The sequence below is a fragment of the Hylobates moloch genome, unplaced genomic scaffold, assembly GCF_009828535.3.
Source record: "Hylobates moloch isolate HMO894 unplaced genomic scaffold, HMol_V3 SCAFFOLD_8, whole genome shotgun sequence".
In the NCBI taxonomy this organism is placed as follows: Eukaryota; Metazoa; Chordata; class Mammalia; order Primates; family Hylobatidae; genus Hylobates; species Hylobates moloch.
Genome location: NW_026652283.1, coordinates 46,138,988 through 46,159,950, shown reverse-complemented (window position 1 = coordinate 46,159,950; position 20,963 = coordinate 46,138,988). Strand labels below are relative to the sequence as shown.

Sequence of the window (20,963 nt, the reverse complement as noted above, 5' to 3'; positions counted from 1 at the left end):
AGCAAGACCCTGTCTCAAAAACAAAAAAACAAAAACTTTAAGTTTTTTAGTATGTTCTGTGCAAAACAGAACATAATTTCTGTATTTAAGAGGCACACAGTTTACTATGGAATGTACATATAAAAATGGCGTTTAAAAATTTTCTATTAAATCAGTTAAGGGTCTGAATAGATAAAATGGCATTTACCACAATGTTCTGTAATAATAGAAAGAAGTTACTATGGGGGCAGAGAGTAGGAAGTGATTAACTTGGGAAGTAGGGACTACAGGATACATTGCTCTATTTTAATATAATTCCAATTAATAAGAAATTTTAGAGTTATGTCTAATATTGCAATAAAGATTGAAAACACTTTACTGCTTACAAGTTAGATTAACCTTTTTTTTTTTTTTTGAGACGGAGTCTTGCTCTGTTGCCCAGGCTGGTGTGCAGTGGCGCAATCTCGGCTCACTGCAAGCTCTGCCTCCTGGGTTCACACCATTCTCCTGCCTCAGTCCCCCGAGTAGCTGGGACTACAGATGCCCGCCACCACGCCCGGCTAATTTTTTGTATTTTTAGTAGAGACAGGGTTTCACTGTGTTAGCCAGGATGGTCTCGATCTTCTGACCTTATGATCTGCCCACCTTGGCCTCCCAAAGTGCTGGGATTAGAGGCGTGAGCCACCGCGCCTGGCCAGATTAACCTTTAATAAAATTCTTTCTGTGTTAACATTTTGTATGCCCCGTAATACTTTGGTGCATAGTTGATCCAAAGGGGTAATATTAGTAGGAAGGAAGATGACAAGATGTTACCAAATATTAATCCTTTTTTCTCAGAGTAAACTTTACAGATTTCTGGCTTTAAAATAGCTTTTTGTTGTCTTCAGATAATCCTTTCCTTTTTTGTTAAAAAATTGTTGTTTCTTTTAGGTATAAACATACAATGGAACTGATCAGGAGAATAGCTTTTTGTTGTTCCATTATCTTTCGGTCTGTGAGCAACAGGAAAATGTATTGTGTCTTTGAAAGCCTTGGAGATAATTACATTTTTCCCCCTATTCATTCATGGTTTTATTGAATAGAGGCCTGTAGCACTGATAGATTCTGGAAAAGCCAGCTTGTTCTTATTTTGTTTAAATCTATCAATACCTGCTAACTGATATGACTAGCCAACATCACCAACATACATTGACATTATTAGTAATATAAAATCCTTCCCCACATTATGGCTCCCTATTGTGAAAAACTCTTATCTTTTGTCTCACTGAATATTATATTATTGTAGTCTTTACCATCACATGTATTTGGATATATCTACCATATGTGCATGTGTGTATGTATATATATATATATATACATACACACATGCACACATATGTACACATACATACTATCACAAATATGTAATTCTGGCTCCTTCAAAGTCTCAGTTTTTTCAACTGTAAAAGGGCAAAATGATGGTATCTACTTCATGGGTTGTTTTGAGAATTAAATTAATTAATATGTAAAGCACTTAGAATGAGGCTGAACACATTAAGTGCTATGTAAATATTTACTATTATTATTACAGCCTTTACCAAAATTCAGAGTATTCTGTATTTATCTTCCCTCCCTCAACCTTCACTCCACCTTCTAAAAGTTTTGTAGTCTGACTTATTCTTTCAGTCACTAAATTAAAATTGATCTCTTAAAGGTCGCTAGTGACCTCATGATTGCCAAACGCAGTATCTTTTTTCTAGTCCTTATTCTTCATGACCTCTGTATAGAATTTTCTGTAGTCTACTGTACATTTCTCTTGAAATGCTTCTTCTTAGATTTTTGTTTTACTTCACCATTCTGGCTTTCTTTCTATTTTCTTTTATTCTCTTACCCCACAATAGTAGGATGCGCCTTCTTATATCAAGTCTTCTAATTTACAATCTAATTTATTTCTACAGTTTCAACTACATTTTTATGAACATAAGATAGCATGGGCCGGGCACGGTGGCTCACACTTGTAATCCCAGCACTTTGGGAGGCCGAGGCGGGCGGATCACGAGGTCAGGAGATCGAGACCACGGTGAAACCCTGTCTCTACTAAAAATACAAAAATATTAGCCGGGCATGGTGGCGGGCGCCTGTGGTCCCAGCTACTTGGAGAGGCTGAGGCAGGAGAATGGCGTGAACCCGGGAGGCAGAGCTTGCAGTGAGCCGAGATTGCACCACTGCACTCCAGCCTGGGCGACAGAGTAAGACTCCGTCTCAAAAAAAAAAAAAAAAAAAAGATAGCATGATATGATGTAGTGGTTTAAAATTTGTTTAAAGCAACTGTACTCTAACTTTCAAATGAAATCTTATGCTGGAATTCCAGCTTTTGCAGCAGATAAAATCCAAGCTGTGCTGGGGATTGGGATGGAGACCAGAACTTAATCAGCATGGCCAGCTACTTCTTCCCTTTGAAACTCTGAAGCACTTCTAAATAATCCAAAGATCAGCATATATATTTGCCTGCCAGATGTTTCTAAATGGATATCTTAATAGCCACTCAAAACCAAACTGCTTGATAAGGGGATTAATATCCAGAATATATTAAGGAACTACAACTCAGCCACAAGAAACAACCTAATTCAAAAATGGCAAAGGACTTGAATAAACATTTCTCCAGAGACAATGTACAGATGACCAATAAGCACAAGAAAAGATGCTCAACAGCACTAATTATTAGAGTAATGAAAATCAAAACCACAATGAAATACTACTTCACACCCATTAGGATGGTTATTATTTTTTTTAAAAGCCAGAAAATAACAAATGTTGGCAAGGATGTGGAGAAGTTGGAACCATTTGGAAATACAAAATGGTGTAGCTTTTGTAGAAAACAGTATGGCAGTTCCTCAAAAAATTAAACATAGAATAACCATATGAACCAGAAATTTTGCTTCTGGGTGTATAACCAAAATAATTGAAAGCAGGGAATTGAATAGATATTTATAAATCATGTTTTACAGCAGCATTATTCACAATAGGTAGAAGATGGAAACAACCTAAGTGTCCATCGACAGATGAATGGATAAACTAAAGGTGGTCTATTTTCCTCCCTTCCTTCCTTCCTTCCTTCCTTCCTTCCTTCCTTCCTTCCTTCCTTCCTTCCTTCCTCCCTTCCTCCCTTCCTTCCTATCTACAGGAAATGTCATTTAGCCCTGAAAAGGAAGGAAATCCTGATACATGCTACAACATGGATGAATGTTAAAGATTATGCCAAGTGAATAAGCCAGACACCAAAGGATAAACATTATATGATTCCACTTATACGCAGTATTTAGGTAGGCAAATTCATAGAGATAGAAGTAGAACAGAGGTTGTCAGGGGCTGAGGGGAGAGAGAAATGAAGAGTTACTGTTCTGTTGAACTAGAATTTTAGTATAGGAGGATAAAAAATTCTGGAGATAGGTAGGAGTGATGGTTGCACAACAGAGTGAACGTACTTAATACCACTGAACTGTCCACTTAAAAATGATAAATCTTAATATATTTTACCACAATAAAAAAGGTAAAAGCCACATATATTATTTTATTTATACAAAATGTCCAGAATAGGCAAATCCTAGAGACAGAAAGTAGGTTAGTGGTTTCTAGGGCCTGTGAGTAAAGGGGAGTGATTACTAATGGGTATGGGATTTCCTTCTGGGGTGAAAATGTTCCAAAATTAGATAGTGGTGGTTGCACAAATCTTTGAATACACTAAACACCAAATTGTGTACTTTTCAAAGTTGTGTACCTCTCAAGGGTGAGCTCTATTATGTATGAATTCTATAATAAAGCTATCATTAGAAAAGCAAATATTCCAATAAAACAAAAAGGAAAGGAAAACCTTCAAACATTCTGTTTCGTAGAGAATGAGGTGTAAATTCCTAAGTGCTGTGTTTGGAGACCTGGGCCCAATTCCCAGTTCTGCCACTTTCTAGCTGTGTAACCTTGAACAAGTTACTTAACCTCTCTGAGCCTCAATTCCCTGTGTACTTTCAGGACACTTATAAAGGAGTGAGGAAAGCGCGATTAGGAGGGCAGAGAAGTCGAATTGATGGAATCACAACGGAGACTTCAGTCAATCCTATGGGGAGCTCTGCAGCTGGGATGGCGCTTGAGAATTATCTGGAAATAGATGTGGGCTGACCTGAGAGAGAAGAGGCATAACCCTGGGGGGGGTATTTTTCTTTATGTGGTAGAGATGAAGGTGAACTACACTGTTTCTCTTCAGGGAACTACTTGCTGCCCAGCTGCCGGAAGTGCTTTCATCAGACAGCTTCCAACTGTCAGCTGATTCACGGTCTGTCTCAGCAGCAGAGATCTGCTTCATCTGAGGTCATACTTTTCTAGGGGCAGCCTGCAAATGACTGAGCAAGGTAGGAGCGTAAAGATCCAGCTATTTCGGCCGGGCGCGGTGGCTCACGCCTGTAATCCCAGCACTTTGGGAGGCCAAGGCGGGCGGATCACGAGGTCTCTACTAAAAATACAAAAAATTAGCCGGGCGTGGTGGCGGGCGTCTGTAGTCCCAGCTACTCGGGAGGCTGAGGCAGGATAATGGCGTGAACCCGGGAGGCGGAGCTTGCAGTGAGCCGAGATTGCGCCACTGCACTCCGGCCTGGGCGAAAGAGCAAGACTCCATCTCAAAAAACAAAACAAAACAAAATCCAGCTATTTCAGCCGAACATGGAACTCTTCGACAGGCAATACCTGCTCTAGAGAGCCAAATCTGGTTGGGTGAGCTTTTATCAGGCCTGCATTGCAGTTTGATTTCTTCCTCAGTCCTGCTTCTGTTGCCGTTCTTTCATAGGTGTTGATCCCTAGTAAGTGTTGTGTTTCTCATTCTGTCTTGGTGTTTCCTTTCAGAGAACTCAATTTGTGATACTTTGGTTGAGGGCAGCTCATGGAGGAGGACATAGCTGTAACCTCTCAGCAGCCAACTCTCCTGGCGGTTCGAGGAATAAATGCCTTGGTCCTGAAGGAAGGATCCGAGCACTACATTTCCTCTGACTCTTGGATTCATTTCGTAGAGTAAATTCACCCTATAAGGGAACAGCTCCTCCAGGATTGTTTGGTCTCTTTTTCTGGGGATACTTACAAGAGTAAAATTAGGAGGCAAATCACAACTTCTGTCACTGAAAGCAGTCCCCAGAACACAGCTGATCTTGTCCCGCTCCTCTAATCTCCGTTATGGATTCTTAGCCAGAATCTCTGGTGGTCTAAGTGGTTTACCTGGGAATGGGTAGTGACTGTTTTTTTTGAGACAGGGTCTGCCTCTGTCTCCCAGGCTGGAGTACAGCAGTATGATCTCAGCTCACTGCAACCTCCACCTTCCTGGCCCTGATGATCCTCCTACTTCAGCCTCCTGAGTAGCTGGGACTATAGGCATGCACCACTATGCCTGGCAATTTGGCTAATTTTTATATTTTTTTGTGGAGACAGAGTTTTTCCATGTTGCCCAAGCTGGTCTCAAACTCCTGAGTTCAAGCAGTCTGCCTGCTTCAGCCTCCCATAGTGCTGGGATTACAGGTGTGAGCCACTGTACTCAGCAACTGTTTTACAGAAAAGCCTGAGCCTAGTTACTGTGACGTTTCTCAGGCCTTGCCCACTGCGTTTGTTCATTTACTGTCAACATTGGGCAGAGAAGTATCAAGAGATGCCCCAGTGGTAAATTAGGTGCTAAATGTCCTCTACTCCCTGATGTTACTTTACTTTGTGTTGGTAAATCTGCTTTATTTCGTAAACACCATCTGTTGCTGAGATAGCACATTATGTGACATTAAAATCAGGTAATTATATAGGTTGTTTTTGTTTTATTTTGTTTTTCAAGACGAGATCCAGCTCTGTCACCCAGGCTGGAATGCAGCGACAAGACCATGGCTTACTGCAGCCCCTACCTTCTAGGCTCAGGTAATTCCCTCACCTCAGCCTCCCGAGTGGCTGGGACTGCAGGTGCACGCCACTATGCCTGGCTAACTTTTTGTGTTTTTTGTAGAGATAAGGTTTTGCCATGTTGCCCCACTGGTCCTGAACTCCTGGGCTCAAGTGATCCACCTACCTCAGCCTCCCAGAGTGTTGGGATTGCAGGTGTGAGTCACTAGCCCGGCCTATTACATAGGTTTTAAAGATCAAATATAGTATTGTTGAATATGCTTTATTAGTGGTTCTTTGATATATTATTAAAGTACTAATTGCAAAAGTTTTCAGATTATTACTTGGTGTATTATCCCTTGCAAATATTATTATTATTTTCTTTGAGACAGAGTCTCTGTCTGTTGACCAGGCTAGAGTGCAGTGGCATGATCTCAGCTTGATGCAGCCTCTGCCTCCCGGGTTGAAGTGATTCTTCTGCCTCAGCCTCCCAAGTAGCTGGGATTGTAGGTGTGCACCACCATCCCTGGCTAATTTTTGTATTGTTAGTAGAGACAGAGTTTTTCCATGTTGGCCAGGCTGGTCTTGATCTCCTGACCTCAGGTGATCTGCCCACCTCAACCTCTCAAAATTTCTGGGATTACAGGCGTGAGCCACCGTGCCCAGTCCCTTGAAAATATTACTAATATAGCATCAAGGTAATTAGCAACAAAGGAAGTCACTCAACCAGAATGTTATCCAGTATGTTAGTGTAGTTTTATTTAGAACTTTATTTAGTAGTGAATGGTTTTTCATTACCTACTCCCTTTTATCTGTTCACTTGGAGATTAGAATTGAGAAGGAGTTGGATTTTAACTTTCCTCAGTTATATATCCGTGTGATAAATATGCCATCTAGCAGACCATCAAAACAGGTTAGCCTTTCTAGGGTTTTTGTTTGTTCGTTTTGTATTTATTAGGGAGGCTATCTTCTCTCTGTTTTGATGTCTAGTCTGCCTAATGAGGCCTTGAAAACCAGTCTCCAACAGTGTCCCTGAAGACTTTGTAGTCTGGAATGAGGGGACCTTACAGCAGGTTTTCCCCACCTAGTATCTTTAGTGAGATATACTTCATGTACTGTACAACTCATCCATTTAAAGTGTACAATTCAGTGGCTTTTACTATATTCACAGGTAGGGGCTGCCTTCACCACAGTCAATTTTAGAAGATTTTCCTCACCTCAAAAGAACCCTGTATCCTTTAGCTATCACTCCCCAATCCAATCCCATATGGTCCTAAGCAACTACCAGTCTACTTTTTGTCTCTATGGATTTGCTTATTCTAGCCATTTTATATAAATTGAGTAAGAATATGTAGTCTTTCATGACTGGCTTCTTTCACTTAGCATAATGTTTTCAAGGTCCATAAATGTGTAACATGTATCTGTACTTTATTCCTTTTTAATGGTGAATAATATTACATTGTATGGATATACCACATTTTGTTTGTCCATTAATTGGTTGTTGCATGTTTGGGTTGTTTTCCTTTTGGTTATTGTGAATAATGCTGCTGTGAACATTTGCATACAAGCTTTTGTGTGGATATGTGTTTTCACTTCTCTTGGGTATACATCTAGGAGTAGAATTGTTGGATCATGCAGTAACTATATATAACATTTTGAGGAACTGCCAAACTATTTTCCAAAGTGCATCATTTTATAATTATACTATCAATGTATGAGTGTTCTGATTTCTCCACATCTTTGCCAATACTTGTTATTATCTATCTTTTTTATTATTTCCATCCTGGTAGAGGCCCAGAAGTAGTATCTCATTGTGGTTGGTTTGGATTTGCATTTCTCTGGTGACTAATGATGTTGAGATCTTTTCATGTGTGTATTGGTCATTTGTATAACTTCTTTGGAAAAAAATGTTTATTCAGATCCTTTGCCCATTTTTAAATTGGGTTTTTTTATTCTTAAGTTGTGAGAGTTCCTTATTCATTCTAGATACTAGTCCATTATCAGATACATGATTTGAAAATATATTTTCCCATTTTGTGAGGTGTCTTAACTTTCTTGATAGTGTCCTTTGAAGCATGTAAGTGTTAAATTTTGATGAAGTACAATTTTTTTTTTCTCGGTTGCTTTTTTCTTTCTTTCTTTGATGATATAGCTAAGAAACCATTGCCTAACCCAAGATCAAAAAGATTTACTACCATGTTTTCTTCTAAGTGTTTTCTAGTTTTAGCTCTTATATTTTGTTTTATGTTTCATTTTGAGTTGATTTTTGTGATGTCAGAACGGGCTTCAACTTTTTTTTTTTATATGGATATCCATTTGTTCCAACATTATGTGGTGAAATGACTAGTCTTTCTCCATTGAATGATCTTGACATGCTGTTGAAAGCCAATTAACCATAAATGAATTTATTTCAGGACTCTCAATTCTATTCCATTGATCTTTATGTCTATCCTTATGTTAGTACCACATTGTCTTTATTACTCTTGCAAAGTGTGAGTCCTCCAACTTTATTCTTCTTTTTCAAGATTGTTTTGGCTATTCTCATTCCCTTGAGTTTCCCTATGAATTTTAGTATCAGTTTATTTTTTGCAAAAAATAATCTAGTTGGGATTTTGAAAGCGATTGTATCGAATCTGTAGATCAGTTTGGAAGTTTTGGCATCTCTATTAGTGTTCTGTAAGGAAACTACTGCTGTAACAAATTACTAAGAACTTAGTGGTTTAAAACAACACATATTTAATATTTTACAGGTCTAGGGGTTTTCTGGGCTAAAATCAAGTTGTTGAGGACAGGTATGATGGCTCACATCTGTAATCCCAACACTTTGGGAGGGCTAGGGCAGGTGGATCACTTGAAGTCAGGAGTTCAAGACCAGCCTGGCCAACATGGCAAAACCCGGTCTTGACTAAAAATGCAAAAATTTAGCCAGGCGTGGTGGTGTACGCCTGTAATCCCAGCTACTTGGTGGCAGAAGCACCCAGGAGGCAGAGGTTGCAGTGAGCCGAGATCATGCCACTGCACTCTAGCCTCGGTGACAGAGCGAGACACTGTCTCAAAAAAATAAATAAATAAAACCAAGTTGTTGGCAGAGCTGTATTCCATCTAGAGGCTTTTCTTGGAAAGAATCTCTTTCCATGCCTTTTTCCAGTTTCCAGAAGCTACCTGCATTCTTTGGCTCACAGCCCCTTCCTTCTTTTTTTATACCATATCATTTTAACCTCTGCTTCCATTGTCACATTTCCTGTCTCTGACTTTAAGCCTCTTGTCTCCCTCTTATAAGGACTATTTGATTACATTGAACCCACTCAGATGATCCAGGATAATTGCTACATCTGAAGAATCTTAATCACATCTGTAAAGTCCCTTTTGTCAGGTTCTGGATGTTAAGGTGTGGACATATTTGGTGAGGGGCATTATTCTGTTTACCATGCCATCTTAACAACATCTCATCTTCTGATGCATGAACATGGGATGTCTCCCCATTTATTGGATCTTAATTTCTTTCAACAATGTTTTGTTGAACTTTTATCTTTTTTCAACTTTTATTTTAGAATGGGGGGGGCACATGTGCAGGTTTGCTACAAAGGAATATTTCACGGTGCTGAAGTTTGGAGTACAAATGAATCTGTTACCCAGGTAGTCAGCATAGTACCCAATAGGCATTTTTTCTCAACCCTAACCCTCTTCCTTCCTCATCTTGTATTCATCAGTGTCTGTTGTTCCCATTTTTACAACCACATATACCCAGTGTTTAGCACCTTCTTGTAAGTGAGAACATTTAGTCTTTGAATTTCTGTTTCTGCGTTAATTAACATAGGATAATGGTTTCCAGCTGCATCCATGTTTTTGTGAAGTACATGGCTGCGTAGTATTCCATGGTGTATATGTACCATGGGATGTACCTCATTTTCTTTATTCAATCCACTGTTGGTGGGCACCTGAGCTGATTCTGTGTTTTTGTTAATTTGAATAATGCTGTAATGAATATATAGGTGCATGTATGTGTCTTTTTGGTAGAATGACTTATTTTCCTTGGTTGGATTTACTTCTAAGATATTTTATTCTTTTTCATGCTATCATAAATGGAATTGTTTCCTTTATTTCATTTTTTAATTGTTTGTTGCTAGTGTATATAGATATAAATATAATTGATTTTTGTATGTTGATCTTGTGCCCCTAACCTTGTGGAATTTATTTATGTATCAATTTTAATTTTTTTTTTTTTTTTTTTGAGACAGAGTCTTGCTGTCGCCCAGGCTGGAGTGCAGTGGCGCGATCTTGGTTCACTGCAGGCTCCGCCCCCCGGGTTTCACGCCATTCTCCTGCCTCAGCCTCCCTAGTAGCTGGGACTACAGGCGCCCGCCACCTCGCCTGGCTAATTTTTTGTATTGTTAGTAGAGACGGGGTTTCACTGTGTTAGCCAGGATGGTCTCGATCTCCTGACCTCGTGATCCGCCCGCCTCGGCCTCCCAAAGTGCTGGGATTACAGGCGTGAGCCACCGTGCCCGGCCTTTAATTTTAAATAGTATTTTATTGAATGTTTTATTCACAGAAAAATAAGCTTTAATCTACAATGAATGCCAGATTACACAGCAGAGAGCAATTTTCTTAGTTTTCCACACTGATAGAAAGGTTCTTACTAAGTGAAAAAAGCCATAAAATTATATTCACAAATAGAGTACTCTGTCTCAAAACACTCCACATGATTGTTCACAATACTAATACAATTAGATCAGTCATTTAGGTTAAAGTATAGCAGTAATGAAAAAAATGCAAAATCTAATATAAATTACATTAAAACTTTTGTTATATCAAATCAAAAATGCAAATTTCTTACTAAATACAGAAAAGTGGTAAAACATATAGTAATTTAAGATATTACATTAATGATACAGAATAAGAAAGTGGTAAACTCCAAAAATCTGTAGGCATATCTGCAAACTTCAGACTTCCAAGTGGAATCTGACCACCCAAACATTAATGTAGCTTTGTCTAATTTTTGTTTTGTTTTGTTTTGGAGACGGAGTCTCACTCTGTCACCCAGGGTGGAGTGCGGTGGCACCATCCTGGCCCACTGCATCCTCCACCACCCAGGTTCAGGTGACTCTCCAGCCTCAGTCGGTCGAGTAGCCGGTACCACAGGCATGCGCCACCACACCCAGCTATCCCTTCATTTCTGCAGAGACAGGGTTTCAGCATGTTGGCCAGGCTGGTCTCCAACTGTCGACCTCAGGTGATCCGCTTGCCTCAGCCTCTGAAAGTGCTGGGATTACAGGTGTGAGCCACCGTGCCTGGCGCCATTTGTCTAATTTGAAGATACAGTTGTCCCTTGCTATGCGTGGGGTTTTGGTTTCACGACCCCCTAGGACCTGAGGATGCTTAAGTCCCTTAGATAAAATCACATAAGGCCGGGTGTAGTGGTTCACGCCTGTAATCCCAGCACTTTGTGAGGCTGAGGCAGGCAGATCACCCGAGATCAGGAGTTTGAGACCAGCCTGGCCAACACCCTTGTGGAATGAATTACTCAAATAGAGATAAACTTTTATCTTCCTTTCCAATCTGGAATCCTTGGTCCTTATCAAGTCACAAAACTCAATGTTGTTTGTACCATAGAATGCATTGTATTAAGGGATTTTTTCTGCTTGCATTAGACTGGGAAATGCTTTTTAATGTGCTATTGTGTTATTAAAGAATATGATCCCAGGGAAGCAAGAGTGAGAGAAAATGAAATGAGACAGGGAAGGAGGGTAAGGCAACATAAGGGTGTGTCATAGAGCTGGTTACTGCTTGGTATCAAGTAGCAACTGATTGCTCAATCTCCCCGAATTGTCTTATAAAGGAGCAGAGAGAATCCCCTTTCACGCCTGTCTTTCATTTCACGAGGTTCAGACCTGGGAAATATTTTGCTATTAAAGATATATTTTGCATACCCCTCTGTAACTTTCACCATTATTGATTTCACAGTTTGGGTTGTAGGAATTGTAGAAATTGCTCTATTGCTGTTACCACTCTGTATAACCTACAAACTTAAGTACCTTAAGTTCCCTGTGTATATGGTGTGGGTTTTCCAGTTCCAATATGGAAAAGGGGGTTGGCCATAGTTCATAGTTTTGTTATAGTCTATAACAACTCTTAATGATTGGAAGTGTAAAATAAATAAGAACAAGCATTCAGTACATTTAAGAAATTTTTTTCTTTTTCAGTATCATATTCTTTTCTTCTTTCCTATTATTTTCTTTAGTGTTTATTCCTTATTTTCTGCATACATTTTAGAAACATAAAGAATCATTGTATAGCAAAATAGCTAATTATGAGGTATCATACAATGATACTGCTCTTCTCTTCCCTCCTCTCTCTAGTTCCTGAATCCTTAATCATTCTCTTTTCTTCTGACTTCCCTTCCTGAAAACTTTAGTCCAAACCTGGGAGAAGCAAGAGAAAAGGAAGTGAGATGGGAAGAAGGAATAGTAGCAGTGGCCTGAAAGGGTGTGTTGGAGCCCAACTGGAGCAGTGGCCTAGCATGGGGTGCTAGAGCCAAAGTGGGGTGAGGAGGGTATCCACATGAAGGGGGATATAATTTGAGATGTCAGAGTCTGAAAGGGTTGAGGATGACTTTTGTACAGGGGTGAAGGGGAGCATAGAGCCGTAGGGTGTTAGTGTTCAGATGGGGTGAAGAGGGCATAGCAGGGGGTGGCAGCAGTAGGTGCAGGGTTTTTGAGCTTGAGCAGAGTGAGAAGAGTGTCCTTATTGGTGGGGAGGAGCTGTGGTGGCAATGAAAGATTGGTTATTTATAGATATTGATCAACTAAGTAGATCAATTAAGGATAACAGGAGCCAAATTTCTCACTATCAGAAAATGTAGCTAAAATATAGACCAGGCCAGGCGCAGTGGCTCATGCCTGTAATCCCAACACTTTGGGAGGCCAAGGCAGGTGGATCACCTGAGGTCACGAGTTCAAGACCAGCCTGGCCAACATGATGAAACCCCGTCTCTACTAAAAAATACAAAAATTAGCTCGGTGTGGTGGTGTGCACCTGTAGTCTCAGCTACTCAGGAGACTGAGGGAGGAGAATCGCTTGAACCCAGGAGGTGGGGTTTCTAGTGAGCCGAGATCGCACCATAGCACTCCAGTCTGGGCAACAAGCAAGACTCCATCTGAAAAATAAGATAAGATAAAGACCAGGGAGAAAACGTGAATGAACTCTGGGTTTTGGATTGTAGTTGGAGATACCCATGTGAACTCATGGTTTGTAGTATATATATATATATATATATATGTAGTATTCTGTTAACTGAGAGGGCCTTAGAGCAGTAATATCCCAATAGCAATAAGCACAGCTAATGCCCATATCTTGGTTTCCAAGTACTTTTCTCCGATAAAAGGAGCAAAGGCTCCTTGGAGAAATGGCTGAATTTAGGGGTGAGGCAGAGAAAGTATCAAATGAGCCTTCAACATGTTCTTGTGCCAGAAAGCAGGGAGGGTCTTAAAGAATTATAGCAACACATCAAAAAGGACACAAAAGCCAGCTTTGAAGAGATTCCCATTTGCCAAATATGGGATGAATTGAGTGTCAAAATAATGATAGTAATGGATATAACCAACCCATAGAAACCCATGAGGTCATTGTGTTAATAGTTTTTTTTTAAAGGCCAGGTGCCATGGCTCATGCCTGTAATCCCAGCACTTTGGGAGGCTAAGGAGGGAAGATCACATGAGCCCAGGAGTTTGAGACCAGCCTGGGCAACATGGCAAAACCCCATCTCTACAAAAATTTAAAAAAATTAGCCGGGCATGATGGTGCATGCCTGTGGTCTCAGGTACTTTAGGAGGCTGAGGTGGGAGGATCGCTTGGGCCCAGAAGGTCAAGGCTGCAGTGAGCTGGGATTGCTCCACTGCACTGCAGCCTGGGTGACAGAATGAAACCCTGTCTCCAAAATAAAATATTTTTAAAAAGAGTAAGTTGAAAGTTTGATGAGTATATTGGCATAATGTCAATATGGTTCCCATGAGATACTTTAATTATAAGAGGAAAAGGGTAACTTTAAAATGAGGAAGCCAGGCAAACACTACTGTGATCAAATGAGCAAAGTTAACCTCACCAGTGATGGGAGAAATCAAAATTGTGTGCCATTTGATAGGAAACAATAAGAACATGGCTCCATTTCTATGATATTTCTGCCAAAAATGCATAACCTGAATCTAATAATGATGAAATAACAGGTACTACTGAGGGAGATTCTTCAAAATAGCTGGCCTGAAGTCTTCGTGTCAGAAGTCAGAAAGTTAAGACTACAGGTCGTTCCAGATTGAAGGAGAATAAGGAGACATAAAAACTAAATGCATTGTATGACTTTGGACTGGATCCTTATCGGAACATTTTTGGGGCAATTGGCAACAGTTGAATGGGGCCTGTGCATTATATGATAATGTTATGTTATTGATTTCTGATTTTCATGACTTTTATAGTTCTGTAGGAGAATATCTTTGTTTGAAGGAATACACAAAAAAAGTATTCTGGGGTGATAAGGCAGTACGTTGACAACTTACTCTCCAATAACTCATTTAAAAATTATTTGAACTGTACTTGCAGCTTTTCTGTAAGTTTGAGATTGTTTCAAAATAAAAATGGATAAATATGATAATCTTTTTCTTTTTTTTGGAGACAGAATCTTGCTCTGTGGCCTAGGCTAGAGCACAGTGGCACGATCTCAGCTCACTGCAAACTCCACCTCGCAGGTTCAAGCGATTCTTCTGTCCCAGCTCCCCGAGTAAGAGAGTATTTTGTTTTGGGTGTGTCATGCCCAGCTGATTTTTTTTGTTTGTTTGTTTGTTTTTTGTTTTTTTTAGTAGAGACGGGGTTTCACCATGTTGGCCAGGCTGGTCTCAAACTCCTGGCCTCAAGTGATCCGCCCACCTTGGCTTCCCAAAGTCCTGGGATTACAGGTGTGAGCCACCTCACCGAGCTGATAATCAACTTGAATGAACTTTGATTAATAGTGAGTACTCCTCCAATTAGCTATTTATTTTGAATTGTTTAAGAGAATGTTTTTCTTAGCTTACATTAAAAATCTCCAATTATTTTTATTAAAAGATCACTTTTGAATGTTTTAGTTTTATTTCATGTTGTTTTGTTTTGTTTTTTTGAGACAGGGTCTCACTTTCTCACCCAGGCTGGAATGCAGTGGCCCGATCTTGGCTCACTGCAACCTCTGCCTCCGGGTTCAAGCAATTCTCCTGCCTCAGCTTCCTGAGTAGCTGGGAATACAGGTGTATGACACCACGCTTGGCTAATTTTTATATTTTTTGTAGAAATGGGGTTTCACCCTGTTGGCCAGGCTGGTCTCAAACTCCTGACCTCAAGTGATCCACCCACCTTGGCCTCCCAAAGTGCTGGGATTACAGTCGTGAGCCACTGCACCCAGCCTTCATGTTCATTTTAAAGGTTAAATTATAATCAGTACAAACATATGTAAGTCATCTAATTTCATTTTAAATGATATTTGGTTCTTACTCAGATTACAAGCTAAAGTTTTTTTAAGCAATTATGTCTTTATTGGTTATATAAATGTACAGTCTTTTAAATTTTAAAGCTGTGTAAATATTGCCACTTAATATAGTTTCACTTTTTATTTGCATAACAATAACAACAATATTAAAAGCTAACACAAAGTGCTGGGCACTTTGCCAAGTATTTAACATGTTATAATTGATTTAATCCATATAATATTCTTTTGAGACATGTACTATTATTATCCCAATTTTACACATGAGGAAATGAGGCCCTGATAAGAAACTAGTCCAAATTTATATAGTTATGTGGGACAACTGGGGTTAGAGCCCAGCTCCTGTGTTCAAGATCTTAATCACTGTTCAGTTATGCACAGTGAAAAATAAATGGATAACTTAAGTCCTGTAGAGATTGAAAAGAATGAAAAAAACTCAGTTAAATTTAGGAATTATATACTGAAATTGTTTCCTTTTCTGTCTATAAATAAGAAAATTCAGACATAGGTTTTGTATTTGTTGTGTGACACTAATATTTATTGCCTTAGTAACATCCATTCTTGCCTTTTATGTAATGTCATACTTTTAATGTACAGACTTAAAAAGAAATTATTTAGTTGGTGCTGTACCAAAGTAGTAACTCCATTATTGAGACTAATATATTCAATTCATATGTTGTGGACCTATTATGTATTCATGTAAAAGTAACATTTTCTCTAGTAGTACCAAATTGTTTAAATTGGTGATGGTTATAATTTTTGAGACAAGGTCTTGCTATGTCACCCAGGCTGGAGTACAGTGGTATGATCATAGTGTACTGCAGCCTTGAACTCTTGGGCTTAAGCAATCCTCCTGCCTAAGCCTCCCAAGAAGTTGGGACCACAGGCACATGCCACCATGCCCGGCTAATTTTTTTTAGTTTTTGTAGAGACTGGGTCTCACCGTGTTGCCCAGGCTGGTCTCGAATTCCTGGTCTTAAGCAATCTTCCCACCTTGGCTTCCGAAAGCGTTGGGATTATAGGCATAAGCACAATGCCTAGCAGCAGTAAGTTTTAACAAAGGAAGAAAAGAGGCACAACATTCTGAAGAGTGATTTTAAGAATGATTTGCATAATAATTATAAACTAAATATATGATTCCTTTGTTTAACTGCTCTAAACTGATCCTGTAGGTCCAGATAAGACTACAAGGACATGCTGTGGGAGAAAAAGATATGTAGCAATCTTTGTATTTCCTTTTGCGGGAGGATATTTTTCCCCAAAGAGTTCAGCTGCAAGAGGTAGTGTATCTGAGGTACCCATTAAAATATAAAGCTCTGTATTGTTGGTGTTAGTGTCTTGTCTAAGGTCTTATGTAGCTTGTTTGCTGCAGAACTACCAATTATAACAGCCATTGATTATCATATTGCAAAATAAAACAGTTCAAAAATATAAATTAGCACTTTTTCAGCTTTTTTACGTAGTAAAATATTTAAAAAAATATTTTGTTCTTTTCAGTTCACTTCACTAAGAATATATCTGTACTGCTAATTTGGTTCTGTGTTCTTCAGTTATTATAATATTGCCTTTAACCAATATATTTGCTGTTTATTACCAATTGAAGTTGATATTTTATCTTCCTTTTTGGACAAGTTAACTTTTTGAGAGACGAGTACAACTATTAATATTTGCTCAACAAATACGGTCAAAACAAAGTATAGGGAAGCCCCCAACCAGAATCATGTTTGTTTAGTTTCGCAACCGTGAGTCACATTTTGGTTCTAACACTAAATGGATCATCTTTCCTTTTTTTTTTGAACATTACATCTGAGTTCACACCTCTGAGCATTCTTACAATATTAGTAGATTTTCCTCTGCATTTTGGACTGTGAATTTGAGAAGATTTTAGAAAAAAATTTGGGGCTGAAAAATTCATATAATGAACTTATGATTCTTTAAAGCAGAGACTGAATAAATATGAAGTATAACTTGAATAGTCTCATTTAAATCTCAAATTTTGTTACACTTTTTATGTTATAGAAACAATTGTAGTTCCAAATAATTGTGTAAAAATTTTGCTAAAATAACTTCTGGTGAGTTGGTTAAATTTAAATAACTTGTGGTAAGTTGGTTAAATTTCTGTTAAAGTGTATTTGTTGAGTTATTCATTATTAGTAAAAATTGGTTATGGTGATGGAATGTTCTCTACAGTATTCCCTCAGCATTTTTTAATAGTATTGGTTAATGTTCACTCTTACAAAGCCCCTTTGATAGTGCTTTATTTCTTTATAATTATACCTTTGCACTTTTGTGGTTCTGATGAGGTTATGGAATTATAATAATATGATGTCCTATCTTATGAAAATAGGCTGAACTATAGCTGAAAGAAGTATGATAACAGAGCTGTAGCAAGAATCTTTCACATGATTTTGATAGGCTGTAAAACTGTTAGTAGACTTCTGTTTCAGAGACAATGTCTGTTTTAGATTAATCTTTGTCAGATACCACTGTAGGTAATTCAAATTCAATTGATTTTCTGACCTTATAACAAAGAAATACCATACACTAGTTTTTTCAATATAAAATTAATTTTTTGAGTCTTAGTTACTGTGGTATAGTGCTAGAACTTGTTGAAAAGACAACAGAGGAATGTATTTGGCATTTGTATTACTTTTTTGAAATAAGCTTGATTTTAGAGAATTGCAAATGTACATGGAGGAATATGGGCTATTCTGGAAACCAACAAAGAGTAGTTATTCCAGTGGTAGAATTTTTCAGTAACTGATAAGGCAGTTAATTATTTGAATAAATCCTCATGTTGAATTTTCTTAGTTCTGCACTGTTAAATGTAGTTTTTCCAAAAGTTGCGTCTTCTAAAGTAGATGTGAAAATGTATGATTTATTTTTAAAAAGATGTCTGCATTGTGAAATAAATGTAATTACTTTTCAATAATCATGTGAAATATTGTAAATTCAGTGCTGTGCCAAATATTGGTAATATTCTAGTCATTTTTAATTTAATAAAAAGTCATTTCAGCCAAGTGTGGTGCCTCATTCCTATTTTCTCAGCCCTTTGGGAGGCTGAGGCAGGAGGATCACTTGAGGCCAAGAGTTTGAGACTAGCCTGGCAGCCTGGGCAACAAAGCAAGACCCCATCTCAACAGAAACCAATAATTTTTAAATTAACCTTGTGTGGTGGCATGCACCTGTGCACCTGTAATCCCAGCACTTTGGAAGGCCAAGGCAAGAGGATCGCCTGAGGCAAGGAGTTCAAAGCCAGCCTAGTCAACATAGCGAGAGACTGTCTCTACAAAAGGAAAGTAAAAAAATTAGTCAGGCATGGTGGTATGTGCCTGTAATCCCAGCTATTTGGGAGGCTGAGGCAGGAGGATCACTTGAACCCAAAAGTTCAAAGCTGCAGTGAGTCATGATCCTGCCACTGCACTCCACCTGGGGTGACAGAGCAAGATCCTGTCTCAAAAAAAAAAAAAAGTGATTTTATAGCCTTTGTTTGTATAACATTTCCTCCTAAAATTAAAACTGTCTTCTAATTTATGTAGTTACCTCTTCTTAGGGCTTTAATATTTACTTTGCCAGTGTGACTCAGTATGTTTTTGAGTAAAGTAGGAGGGAATATCTCATTACTGTTGAGGATTCAAAATAATTGTTTCTTAAATAGCTTTATTGTTTTTCAAAAATTACATATTTATAAATCAAACAATATATAAAAATTCAAAGAAAAAAGGTAAAAGTCCACCTGGACATTATTCTAGCTTTCAGATGGCTTTTTAGGAATGTAGGTACAGCAGTGTATCCATACAATGTTACATAAATAGGCTATAATAAGGCATTATTCTGCAACTTTTAAAATGTTTTAGAACATAGCACTTTGTGTTAGCTTTTAATATTGTTGTTATTATTGTTATGCAAATAAAAAGTGAAACTATATTAAGTGGCAGTATTTACACAGCTTTAAAATTTAAAAGACTGTACATTTATATAACCAATAAAGACATAATTGCTTAAAAAAACTTTAGCTTGGCCGGGCGCGGTGGCTCACGCTTGTAATCCCAGCACTTTGGGAGGCCGAGGCGGGCGGATCACGAGGTCAGGAGATCGAGACCACAGTGAAACCCCGTCTCTACTAAAAATACAAAAAATTAGCCGGGCGTGGTGGCGGGCGCCTGTAGTCCCAGCTACTTGGAGAGGCTGAGGCAGGAGAATGGCGTGAACCCGGGAGGCGGAGCTTGCAGTGAGCGGAGACTGCGCCACTGCACTCCAGCCTGGGCGACAGAGCGAGACTCCGTCTCAAAAAAACAAAACAAAACAAAAAAAAAAACAAAAAACTTTAGCTTGTAATCTGAGTAAGAACCAAATATCATTTAATTTCTTTAAAATGAAATAAAATAGCAATTTACACACACACACAGAAATGTTGCTGAGTTTTAGTATTTCACTAGCTTAGAGGTAAAATGTTAACCATGCGGAATTTTTTTTAAAAGGAGGATGTTTCATAACTAGTGTATATGTGTATAATATAGGTTTTAATACTTTTTTTTCAGTGCATGCTGTGCATTAAGTGATGTAAGAAATGCTAAAGAAAGTATTCAGATTCTACCATCTAATACGGAACACTAGTACAATAGAAGTTTTCTTATTTATTTGTTCCTTTAATAATATGAGTTGAATTAGTTGAGACTATATATTAAGCTTGTATTGCTGAGTTAGGAATACAAAGATAGAATGGTTTGGATGTGTTTACAGTAGGCAACTGTTGGAGGTACCTGAATAGAAAAGTGACATGAAATATATTAGGAAATTTAATCTGGCAGTTCTGTGTCATTTAAATTGAAGCAGGAAGAGACAGTATGGTCTGATGATGATTACATGGGCTTTGGAATTAGAGAGGTTAGGATTCATATTCCAGCTGTATCACTAGCTCCTTAGTCTTGATTAAGTTACATGTCTTTTTTAAGTAATGATATCTTTGTCTCTTTTATGGTGTAATAATTCCTACCTCTTAGAGCTGTTGTAAAGACATTTAATGAGAATTTACTATATGCCAATCTCTGTGCTAAATGTTTACATGCATTATCTCATTTATATAAGATTGTCTGTTTTCCCACCTTCTGGTATGGTTGAGTTTTAAAGGAGGAAGGATTGGAAGAGTTTTTCAGATGCTTAGATACATAGGGAAATGAATGTGGGAGGGCATTCCAAGCAGAAGAAACTAGATATACAGATTGGAAGTGTAAAAGAACGTATAAAGGAATGTGATGTGTTGGAAGAAAGATGAGCCTGTTTATGAGAGAGTGCGTAAGAGATGGGCATTGATAGTGGAAAGTTAGCTTGAGCCAGATCACCAAGAGTTTTGTATATCTTTCTGAAGAGTTTGGGTTTTACTTTGTAAAGCAGATAGCACAAATTCACTTGTTTATGGGGAACCAGGCAGGTAAGATAAAATGAATGAGTTGGACTTGGTAAGGACTGTGATAAACTGAAAATTGCAAATCATATATGCCATTTTACCTAGATGTCCTTTCCTCTATTCTAGCTGAGTTTTGCTATGTGGAAATTTGGGCCCAGTGTTGCCACATTTTCTAATTTTTAAAAGTGAAACCAGATA

General features: G+C 38.4%; 1 protein-coding gene and 1 long non-coding RNA gene across 4 annotated transcripts in view; both read left to right on the top strand.

Moving 5' to 3' along the window:
• The window catches only part of ZSWIM5 (zinc finger SWIM-type containing 5), a 176,199-nt gene that overhangs the window by 11,650 nt on the left and 143,586 nt on the right, over positions 1-20,963 (top strand). The window lies entirely within an intron of this gene.
• Positions 432-7,218, top strand: LOC131383965 (uncharacterized). The gene is made up of 3 exons (XR_009214381.1): positions 432-3,281; positions 3,985-4,361; positions 4,849-7,218. It is a non-coding gene; the product is annotated as an uncharacterized LOC131383965 (long non-coding RNA).